This window comes from Apodemus sylvaticus, chromosome 7 (assembly GCF_947179515.1).
Source record: "Apodemus sylvaticus chromosome 7, mApoSyl1.1, whole genome shotgun sequence".
Lineage (NCBI taxonomy): Eukaryota > Metazoa > Chordata > Mammalia > Rodentia > Muridae > Apodemus > Apodemus sylvaticus.
Genome location: NC_067478.1, coordinates 94,489,244 through 94,500,475, shown reverse-complemented (window position 1 = coordinate 94,500,475; position 11,232 = coordinate 94,489,244). Strand labels below are relative to the sequence as shown.

The 11,232-nt window shown below is 40.3% G+C and overlaps 1 non-coding gene across 1 annotated transcript; it reads right to left on the bottom strand.

Annotated features, from left to right (window-relative positions):
• Positions 1-9,030: 9,030 nt before the first annotated feature.
• On the bottom strand, positions 9,031-9,229 carry LOC127690353 (U2 spliceosomal RNA). Its single transcript, XR_007979073.1, has one exon. It is a non-coding gene; the product is annotated as a U2 spliceosomal RNA (small nuclear RNA).
• Between the last annotated feature and the right edge of the window lie 2,003 nt (positions 9,230-11,232).

Below are 11,232 nucleotides of genomic sequence, written 5' to 3'. Positions count from 1 at the left end.
AAAGAGACTAAGAGAAGACGACAGAAACAGATATAGATGTAGAGACCTACTTATTCGCACATTTTGGAATCCCATAAAAACATTAAACTGTAAGCCACGACATATATGCAAAGGACCTGGAAGACGAAAAGAGATAAAAATATATAAATTAATATAAAAATTGAAAAATAAGAAAAAGAAAAGCCCTGACAGCATTATGGGACAAGGAACCTCTAAAGAGGTGTGGCCCTGACAATGGAGTCCTGTCTGGTGTCATATTTTTCTTTCTGGCCAGATTTGTGCTGTTTCTTCTTTTTTTTGTTCCTAAAGAAGCTGTTGAGTTCACGTTCTGTTGGTATTCCTGCTGGGCAGAGAGCCTACACTTCTGAGTGGTTTGTTTCCCCAGTGAGATTCATTTGGAGAAAATGAACAATCATATGTGAGTGGCTATCAATTGGAGACAGCTTCTGGATTAGGGATGGGGGTTTGTGTCCATTTCCCTTTAAGCTCTAGTGTCCTGTATATGGAGGCTGCCTCAGTCAGACCCCATGAGTTCTTATGTGCACCTTTCCTGGTGATCTCGAGGGCCTCGTTTCCTTGATGTCCTTTATCCCCTCTATGACTTACACATTTTCGCCCTCCTCTTCTTCAGGGTTCCCTGATCTCCGATCAGAATGATTTCATGGAAACATCCCACTTAGGACTGAGTGTCCTAAGGCCTCTCACTCCCTGCATAGCAGCTGGTTGTGGGTTTCCGTATTTGTTCCCAGCTGCTGCAGTAGAAAGCTTTTCTGATGATGGCTGCCAAAGCCCTAATCTATGAGTATTGAAGAATGTCATTGAGAGTCATTTTATTGCTTTTTTTTCTTTTTTTCATTTTTGACTAGAGGCATTTGTTTTTCCTCTAGGTCCCTTGGGTATCCAGTCTCAGGGTTTTGGCCATCGAGGCAATGTTAGGTTTGGATTCTATCTCATGGAGAGAGCCTTAAGTTAAATCAGATAGTTGTTGGTTACTACCTCAAGCTTTGTACTACCATTGCTCTAGCATATCTTGCTGGCAGGACACTGTTGTAGATCAAAGGGTTCATGACTGGGTTGGTGTTTGTGTTTCTTCTTTGGTAGGGTGCAAAGTACCTTTCTGTTGTAAATACACTAGAATGAAGGGGTGAGGGCTATATGTAGTCTGTGCTTCTTCTAATGCAAGGCTCTGGACTGTACTTGAAACCCATGGTCTTCCTGAAACCTAGGAGCTTAAGAGCTATACACATACATATGTATATATGCAAAATATATTGTATGCAAAACATCTTAAATTCTACAATGTTGAAATAATATGCAGTTTAAACAAGAAATAAATAAAAGAAGGAAATCACTTTTCTGAGACTCAAGCTTTGGAAGCTGTCAATATTGCAAAAAAGGAGAAAAATGTCAACATAGTTGTGTTTTTACTTGCTGCTTATGCTGGAACAAGTCATTAGGTAACATGGATTTAGAGAAGCCTGTCTAAGATTCATTTGGAATTGAAGTTGTCATGGCAACTGTCTCTGAAGCAACAGAAAAAAATCCCCCCAGAACTTCCAAAGAACCTCCAACGTCTTCTTTACACTTGGATGCGAGGAGTCTGCCTTATGGGCTTATTTTAATTTTGTTTTAATGAATTGCCTTTCCCTTTCTCTTTTGGAATGGGATTGGAATCCTTCAGACTTACTCTGGGATGGGGGAAATTCTGTGTATTTAACTGATGATGGAGTGCCATTGTCACTGTTGAGCTGAGAGTGAGCAGGTTCTCACTGATGAATGTGTATGGCCTCAATACATGCACAGACCAGGGTGCTGTAATTTTTAGAAGATGGACATCTGTTTTTGCAAATGTTTGTCAACTTCTCCAAGACCATTTCTGTCATTATTTTGCAACAAAACTATACTTCGTGTTGTAGGTCAAATTTCCCTAAATTCAGAGATTTATTTTATCTCTGTGTACTCAGTCATCCTTAAATATATAAACACCTTGAAGAACAGCAATGAGCCCAGGTTCCACAGAAAACTTTACTAGTCTCGATATTTATATTTATTTATATTGTTTATGAAATTGCTTTTTGAAAATGGTGTGATACTATGTGCATCTCTGTAAAGGCAAACCTGCTGGTGGGAGACAAAACTGGGTGCTGTCAATAATGTATCTTGAGTTTAAGGAGCTCAGTAGGGTTGGCTAAAGGTTCTGTAGTATATTATCTGGGTGCTCTACCATTTTAAGGGAAGAATGATAGATCTTCCTTATGATGCTGTTGTGAACAGTAAGAAGACAGAATTACTAGCACAATGCCATTGGATGCCCTTTCTCTTTTCATAAAGCACCTGGGCCAGATGCAGTGTATATAGGAAGTGCTTCAGTACAGAAGAGCAATAATATATTTTTCCATAGCACATTGTTTTAAATTATGCATATAAAGATGCAAGCTAATGAGAAAACATAATTAAAAGCTACACAATGTATTATTGAGAATGTATTTGTATGTGTATGTGTGGAGGGGGGATGGAGAAGGGAGAGGGCAGACTTCTGACAGTGGATCTGTGAGCCCTCTACAACTATATCTCTAATCCAGAGTCAAAATCCTTAGACCCCTGTGACCCACAGTGATAGGAATGTATGCTGCTGTTTTGCACAGAGACTGTACTGGAGCCTTGGGGCGAATGCAGAATCAGAGAGCATGTTCTGCTGTTCAACCAGGAAACCAAGGAAAAAACAGAGGTTTTGGTCTTAAAAGTAGTAAGTCAGAAGCAGACAGGAGCTTCTCCTTTCTTTTCTCTCAGAGCTATTTGTGTTCAGAAGCTGTAGAGAGAAGCTGTGTGGCTATCAACTGAAAGGAGTAAGTGCTGACTGACACACAGTGTCCTTATGAGATGAGATGGAATTTGAAAGCAAAGTGCCTGAAGTTCAGAGTTCACCTGCCACTCCAACTCACTAGCCTTGAGACTTTGTATCAGTTGGTTAGAAATGTACAAAGTTGTAAGGCCACACAGCATTAGACACATTCAGTAAACATTTCCCTTCATTTATATTAATTTTTTCCATTAATTAATTAATTAATTAATTCAATTTACAACCTGATAAAGTGACCCCCCCCTCCCGTTACCCTCTCCCCTTCTACTCTGAGAACAGGGAGGCCCTCCTGGATATTGCACCAATCTGACACATCAAGTCACCTCAGGACTAAGCATCTCCTCTTCTCCTGAGGGCAGATAAGACATCACAGTTAGGGGAATGGGATCCACAGGTAGGCAACAGGTTCAGGATAGCTCTCACTCCAGTTGATGGAGGGCTTGCATGAATGCCAAGTTGACCTTCTGCTATATATGTGTGGGAGGTGGGTAGGCCCAACCCATGGATGCTCTTTAGTTGGTGGTTCAGTCTCGGGAAGCCCCCAAGGGTCCAGCTTAGTTGACTCTGTTGGTTTTCTTGTGGAGTCCCTATCCCTTATGAATTCCTCAATCTTTCCTTCAACTCTTTATTTTGCAATCTCCATTTAATTAATTTGAGTCAGTCATTGGTTGGTCGTTCCCTCAGTCTCTGTTATATCTTTGTCCCTGAAGATCTTCTAACTAGGACACTTTTTGGGTTGAAGGTTTTATGGGTGGGTTGCTGTCCTTAGTCATCCACTGGGAGTCCTGTTTGGCTACAAGCAGTGGCCACTTTAGGGGCTATATCCACCACAGCCAGGAGTATCAGTTAGAGTTATCCATATAGACTCCCTGTGGCCTACCTCAGAACCCCTGACCCAGATCTCTTAGACATCCTAAGGATGCCCCCTTTCACTACTGATTTCTGTTCTCCTCTGTTCTGCCTACACTTGATCCCCCAACACTGTTCCCCTCCCCATCTCCTCTCCCAATTACTTCTCTCCTTTTATCCATCTCCAATATCTATTTGGGTCCTCCTTGTTATTTGGCTTCTTTGAGTCTATGGATTGTACCATAGTTATCATATACTTTATGGCTAATATCTACTTATAAGTGAATAAATACCATGTATGTCTTTTTCGGCCTGGGCTACCTCACTCAGGATGATATTTTCTAGTTCTGTCCCTTTGACTGCAAAACTCATGATTGTTTTTATTACTCTCTGAGCAATATTCCATTCTGTAAATGAACCACATTTTCTTTATTCATTCTTCAGTTGAGAAACATCTGTATTGCTTCTAGTTTCTGGCTATTACTAATACAACTGTGTGACCATAGTTGAGCAAGTGTCCTGATGGTATGGTAAACATCTTTTGGGTATATGCTCAGGAGTGGTATAGCTGTGTATTAAGGTAGAACTATTTCCAATTTTTTGATAGACTGCCAAATTGATTTCCATAGTGATTGTCCAAGTTTGCATCCCCACTGGCAATGTAGGAGTGCTCCTCTTGTTCCACATCCTTACCAGCATGTGGTGTCCCTTTGTTTTTGATCTTAGCTATTCTGATGGGTATAAGTTGGAATATCAGGGTCATTTTGATTTGCATTTTCCTAATGTCTAAGGACTTTGAACATTTCTTTAAGTGTTTCTTAGCCATTAGAGATTTCACAGCTGAAAATTCCCTGTTTAACTCTGGCCCCCATTTTTTAATTGAATTATTTGGGTTGTTGGTATCCAATTCCTTGAATTATTTATAGTTTTTGGATATTAGCCCTCTGTCAAATGCAGAGTTGATTAAAATCTTTTTCCAATCTATAGGTGTTGTGTATAGCTCTAGCTACCCCACCTAAGCTCTAGGAATAGAATGTGCTACCAGCCCAGAGAGTATTGGATCCACAGATGAAAAACACAGACATACACAGTTCTTCAATCCAACTTGCCTTATGGACACAATAGCTGGGCACCCCCAATCTACTTCAGCTAGTGTGCCCTTCCCAGAACTCCCAGCTCAACTTCTTAAATCTGCACTCAATGTCAGTTGCTCTGCTACCTTCAGTCCCAGCTCAACATCTCCAAATTCTACCCAAGATATCATATGGCTGGTTTGCTTTTCTCCCTCTTAAGCATGGCAAACATTACCTCTACTCTCTCCTGTGTCTGCCCATTGCCTGTGGGGAGTCTGGAAGTCCTACCTATTCCTTGGTCCATGGCTTCTTTACTGATAGATCAAGAACCAATTGGGAAACAGGACCTTAGCATCAGCTTTACCCCTACATATGGGCTGTAAATTTTTCCATTTGATGGTGTCTGTTCTTTGCCTTACAAAGGCTTTTCGGTTTCATGAGGTACAATTTATCAATTATTGATCTCAGTGCCTGAGCTATGGGTGTTCTATTCAGGAAGTTGTCTCTTGTACCAATGAGTTCAAGGATATCCCCCACTCTCTGTTTTATAATATCTTAATGTATCTGATTTTACATTGGGGTCTTTGATTCACTTATACTTGAGTTGTGTGTAGAGTGATAAATATGAATCTTTTTGCATATCCTTCTGTGTGAAGACATCCAGTTAGACCAACACTGTAGTGAGCCACCCTTTGTTCTTCTCTGTTATAAGATGGCGCTGGTCACATGCTGGTAGTAAATCACTGGAACAAATGCGCAGTGTGCTGCATTCCTTATCTCACTTACATGCTAATGAAGTTCACCTATGAGAATACGGCTGGTTATCTCCCTGGGCAAATGAGGCTAGCTAGGGTACTTAAGGTCAGGCTGGCAGAGAGCCCGGGGCCGCCAATAGAAGAAATAAGCGCAGTTCAAGGTTTCCCGAATAAACCATTTTAAGGAAGAAACTCCTTGTGTCGCGTAATCTTTGCTGGCGAAGGTGGAAGTGACACAACACCATTTGTTGATGATGCTGTACCTGTTCCATTGTATGGTTTTGGCTTTTGGTCAAAAACCAGGTGTTCATAGTTGTGTCGGTTTATATATGGGTCTTTGATTTGATTCCATTGATCAACCTGTTTATTTCTATATCAATACTGTGTAGTTTTTATTACTATTGCTTTGTAGTATAACTTGAAGCCAGAGGTGATAGATTGTACATCCAGAAGTTCTTTTATTGTACATGATTATTTTAGCTGTCCTGTTTATTTATTTATTTATTTATTTATTTATTTTTCCATATGAAGTTGAGAATTGTTCTTTCAAGGTCTGTAAAGAATTTGTGCTTGAATTTTGATGAAAATTGCATTGACTCTGTAGATTGCTTTTAGTAAATTTGCCATTTTTACTTTGTTAATTCTACTGATTTCATAATCATGAAAGATCTTTCCACATTTTAATATCTTCTTCAATTTTTTCCTCAGAAACTTAGCTTTTACTGAGTAATTTCACACATTTACATAAACACTATTATCATCCAATAATGGTTGTATAAGACAAGACTTTGGATTCAGCAGTATCCAATTAATTTGCTCAATTCAATCCTGGTGGTGGCAGTGTGTTTCTCGCTACCCACCCTAGTGTTCTGGTTTCCCTGAATGAAACACACCCACACATCAGCACATCAACCCACACACACCCACACACACCCACACACCCACACACCCTCATACACATACCCTTCATATTTTGATATGCCTTAAACAGTTCCATGGCTGGGCCACTTCCTGACCTCCACATGGCTAATCTACCTCTTTTTGGTATTCTCAAGTCATTACTTACTGAAATCTATATTCCATATTTGCTGTCCTAGACCCAATCTGGGTAAGGGACTCTTTGGGCTGCTCTTTCCTGGGTCCTATGCTTTTAGAACTGTACCTTCTCAGGACTTGTTTCTCCTCTCCTCCACCATCTCCTGGCATGGTGGATCTCATTCTCCCTTCTCCTTCTGTCCCTAGCCTAGGAATCCTAAAAGTCCCACCTCTGTCTTCCCTGCCCAGCCACTGTCTGTTGTCAGGCATCATTCTTTACCAATCAGAACCAACTGGGGGCAGAGTCTCCCAGTGTCTTTCATGTGGGACACTGCAAACAAGTTTTTGGTGAACATAATTAACATGAGAATACAAGCAGTTACTTTTGAGTTATATAACTTCATCTCCATACTATGCTTACTGTAGTCTATAACATGGATGGGAGGTCTGGACTGAGTCAAATGGCTTCTATTTTTGTAGAATCACTCTGGAGGTTGGGGTGGGGGGCGACTCAGGTTTTAATCAGTTTTATCTTGGGTACAGAGGGAAGGGATTACATAAAAGGGGATCCCAATACAAATTGGTGTGTCTAAATTGTCTATCATGTCTTAATTGCTACTCATGTGAACCCTCTTAGTTGTACTAAGATGAATTTCACTGAAAATCCCCAGAATAAAAGCACTTTGGGAGCATGGAAGCAGAAAGACAAGGATAGGGAAAGACCATATTGCTGAACCTCCAAAATCTGTTTGGATGCTGTTTTCAAGAATGAGGAATTGGACTCTGACTCTCTCTCTCTCTCTCTCTCTCTCTCTCTCTCTCTCTCTCTCTCTCCCTGAGGATAGTTAGGAGCTTTTCCTCCATGAAAGGTTTCTTCCCAGGCTTCACAGACCAGTTGGAACCCAGAACCCATTGTTACTGCTTTGAGATTTCTCCATTACCATGGTAGAAACTTGAACTTGATCATATTGATAGGACTGAACTCGCACCCACAGGTTCTTGGGCACTTATTTTCTTTTATCATGGTCCTTTGGAGATTAAAATAACACACACACACACACACACACACACACACACACACACACACACACATTCATTCTTTTGTGAAGTCCTCATCATGCATCCAAATCCCATTTATCTCCCTGTCTCTTCATATCTGCCCTCTGCCCTTGCAACCTCCCACCCAAAATAAAACAAAAATATCTCTGTGGAAGCTGTGGTGTGGCACGGTGTATTATACAGTATACTATTTTCCTCAAACAGCTTTACTTGTAAATGTTTATAGGAAAGAGTCATTCCTGCTACACTATTAGCACTGGCTCCTCATGGAAACTTCTCTCAGATAGTCTGTCATGGAGATCCTGCAGTGCTGCTTCTTCAGGACCAGTCCCTTCAAGAACTCCAGCAGCTCATAGATGAGGTAGATGCTGGGGTGGGCTACTCAAAGCTCTTGCATCTGAGCCTTGCTGGTAGCTGAGCTGGTCATTCTGCCAGCTCTCTTGCATCCACTTCACCAGGGTCAGCTTTCCTGCTTTTCTCTGGGAAAGAGCAAGGGCAGCTAGTGGTAGCAGGCAAGGGGTGGGACAAGCTCTTCTGCTTTTACACCCTTGGGGCCTGCTCTCTAGCACTGCCATGACAAGATGTGGGGCTAGGGCTAGAGAGATGACTCAACCGTTAAAGGCTAGGCTCACAACCAAAAATATAAGATGTGGGGCCAGCTTTCATGACCTTATACCCCAGGTGCCAGATCTTCTGAGTGCTTCAGCCAGTGAGGGGCAGGACCATCTCTGAGCAGTTTTGGGACATTAACATGGCTCCAAGGCAGCAACCCAGACTAGGGACATCTTCATGGCCTTTGATGGTAACATAAGAGCATAGACATTGACGCAGAGCCCTGATGCTGCAGAGCTGAGGATACAGAATGGCCCTTAGTGGCAAGCTGAGCCAGAACATCACTAGGGCCTTAGGTGGCAGCACAGGCTACTCACATCAGGTTCTTCCTTATAATCCTCACATCTCTAGTTCCACTTCTCTTTCATAGTACTCAAACCACTCTGCTTCTTTTTCTCTTCCACCTCTCTACCACCTACTTACTCAATGTAGTGGCCCCTGGGTGTTTCTAGATTTTTAGTTTTTAATATCATACCCTCAAAATGAATGAATTTGCTTCAGTTGATTTTCTTTGCAGGATGTATGGTGTACGACTAAACTTTTATGATCTGAGCCTTTCACACTGTCATATATGTCATGCCATATATTGTTCTATTACAAGTACATAGTCATGTATGACCTCCTGGTGTACATGGCATCGTGTTTCCTCAGTTCTGTTTACTTCACTACTTACTTGGGTGTATTGATAATGAGGAGTTTCCTAGCTATGGCATGCATAGGAAATAGTGTTTTCTGATATGCTTTCAGATAGAATCAAGAATTGTATATGACATCATTTTCTCCCTTGAGTGGTTATACTATTTGTAGAAATACTGCAATTTCAGGTCCATTCACAGAGTAGATGTAAGAAGCTCCTTAGTCCACCACTCCATCTCCCAGTTCCAACAACTTATTTAAGATATTGTCCTGGCTAGTGGATGTATCATACATTTAGATAATGAGAGCAGATACTACATTTGATTGTAGCCAAGAGGTCAAGAAGCAGTCTGCATAGCACTTATGTCAATAATAATAATAGTTTTTTAAATTGCTGAAATTATTGGTATTGATGTTTTCATTGTTGTCTGCTTGATTTTTTTTATCCCTGACCTCCCCTCCCTTCTTCCTTATGGCATTCCTGCTCTTTTTTTCTTTTTCCATTTTTCTTCTCTCTCTCTGCCACCCCCACTTCACTTTTTAAAGACTATGCAGTTTCAGGTAACCTGGAATTTGCTATGTAAAACAGGTTGACTTCCAACTTGTGACGATCCTTCTGGCTATGCCTTCTGAGTCCTAGAATTGCAGGACTATGCAGCCACAAATGGCTTTTGATTGTTTATTTCTTATATTCTCTTCCAGAACTTTTCATATTAGTTCCAAAGGAGGCAGTTTAAAAATATTGAGTACTAGTCAGTCCCAAACAATTACAGTTTTTCTCTTCTTTGGATGAGAAAGTTTGATGTACTTAAAACTGGATTTAACACCTTAGCTGAAGAGGACATTGTTTTCCCTATTCCCTAACAAGGTTGTATCCACAATTAACCCATTAACTCGAGGAATAAGAGTGTCAAACTCCCTGCAAAAGACCTTTAACAGAATATCTTCTACTTGTAAAAAATGGTTTATTTTTACTCTCTCTCTCTCTCTCTCTCTCTCTCTCTCTCTCTCTCTCTCTGTGTGTGTGTGTGTGTGTGTATGTGTATAGTACAGGTGTCTGCTGAGGCCAGAAAAGGACATCATATCTGCTGGACCTGGAAATTGTGAACTCCCTGATATGGATCTGGGAACTGAACTTAAGTCTTCTGGAAGAGCTGCACATGCTTTTAAGCAGCAGAGCCCTCTTCCTAGCTCAGAATATATACTGTGAAATTTTTTTTTTTTTGGAAATCAAGTAGGGGATCCAAAGACCTTTTTCATTATTGTGGCTTTTATTATCATCATTATTTTTTCCATAAGTAATCTAAGATCCAGTGTCTTCTATCTTATATGTAGAAGAAATTTTAACTTTCTCTTAATGGATTTTTCTTTCTTTATCTTAATCCATGAATTTTTTTCTTATTTTAAGATATAGATTTTGTAATTACAAAAGTTGATGTCTAATGTATTTAGATATCATTTCAACTTACCTATTTACATCACAAAGTAGATAAACTTTGGAAACTAAAAATTATCTTGTTAACCAAGAACAAAAATACCTGGTGCTGGCATTGGAATCCTGGATTGAATACCAATTTGTTATGGTTTTTATTATGAAGTATATCTTTTGCCTTCCCTTTTCCTTGGAAGATTCATTTTACATACTAGTCGAACTAACACATTTAAGTAATTTCATGTTATTTTTCTCAGGATATTTTGAATATATCACACTTTGCAAAAGTGTAGGAGGTGAAATATTTTGTTGAGTTGGCTTTGGCAAAGTGACAAGATTGGTATTGGATGAATTTTTAATGTGTGTGAGGGAGGCATGTTTGGTTTCACATAGGAGTAAACATGCTGTCCTCTGACTTGGTGGGTGGAGCCCTTGTGAGACAGGTTAGTGGAATACACCTTGTAAAAAGATATATATATGATAAGGAATGTGCACTTAAAATATATGATGAGGTCAGGAGTATCCTGGAGCCCCCTCAAGCAAAATAGGGGGCCCTCCTTAACTTAATGCTAAGACTCTGCTGCTGAAGACATCACACAGTCTGGAGAAGTAAACTGGTACTGACTCAGAAGCTTTTCCCTGCTGCTTTTATAGAAATTGTTATTCAGACTGTGGAGGGAGAAGAGTCACCAAAAATCTTACTCAGCTATAAATTCTATGAGCTACAATAATGACAACTGGGCAGGATATATCCATGGGTGCAATTGTAACATAAATGTTATAGAAAAATAAAACACTCCTTGATGGTTTTATTTGCAACATGAAGTGCATGCCTGACTTTGGATCTGGCCAAGAACCTACAGTGGGGAGCTCATAGACTCCCAGGGTGAACCCATTACTGTTATTTTGCTAAATGGACAT